At 26.0% G+C, this 768-nt stretch overlaps 1 non-coding gene across 1 annotated transcript; it reads left to right on the top strand.

Moving 5' to 3' along the window:
- Positions 1-221: 221 nt before the first annotated feature.
- Positions 222-303, top strand: TRNAL-AAG (transfer RNA leucine (anticodon AAG)). The gene has a single exon. It is a non-coding gene; the product is annotated as a tRNA-Leu (tRNA).
- The last annotated feature ends 465 nt before the right edge of the window (positions 304-768 follow it).

Genomic DNA, 768 nt, shown 5'->3' with positions numbered 1-768 from the left:
TGTAATATATTTCACATTTCGGTGGTTTTGAATAATCAAATTATAAACTATATTCTGTTAGGGGCGTAAAATTAAAATAAATATTATATTTTCATACACGTTTTACTAAAACAGATAACTGGATAATTGGGCTTCGGATGAAAGTGACTCAACTACAACTAATAATATAATTGACACATATTAGAGCTGACTATTCAACATATGGCAGAACCATATCAACTGGTAGCGTGGCCGAGCGGTCTAAGGCGCTGGTTTAAGGCACCAGTCTCTTCGGAGGCGTGGGTTCGAATCCCACCGCTGCCAATAATTTTTTTTATTTTAAAAATCTAAAATCAAATTAATACTGCTTACTATTTTTTTAAATATCTCAATTATAGTATTCAGAAGCTATAATTAATTTCTTCTTACGTTCCAATAAATTACGTAACATGTTTAATTTTTTTTTTAAACATTAAAATAAAGTAACAATAACTATAGGCCATCTTTTACATGGCAAAATAAAATAATTTGTTTTAAATATATATTTTTTTTGTTTCAATAATTTGATAAACTAAAATAAAATTATTGCAAATCATAATTTTTTATAGATATATAAATTGTATTATTCAGAAGCTATTATTTAATTAACGTACGAAAATGTATTTTCTACTATATGACTTTGAAATATTAAAATAAAAAAAGTACCAATTATTAGAGGTCTGTTTTGTATAATACAACTGCCAAAATATAGAGCTAAGGATAAAATACGCAATATAAAACGTTGAAATG

The sequence above is a fragment of the Halyomorpha halys genome, unplaced genomic scaffold, assembly GCF_000696795.3.
Source record: "Halyomorpha halys isolate HHAL.00 unplaced genomic scaffold, Hhal_1.1 Scaffold1754.1, whole genome shotgun sequence".
NCBI classification, from domain to species: Eukaryota; Metazoa; Arthropoda; class Insecta; order Hemiptera; family Pentatomidae; genus Halyomorpha; species Halyomorpha halys.
The sequence above is the reverse complement of the archived record's forward strand: the minus strand, read 5'-3'. Positions and strand labels throughout refer to the sequence as shown.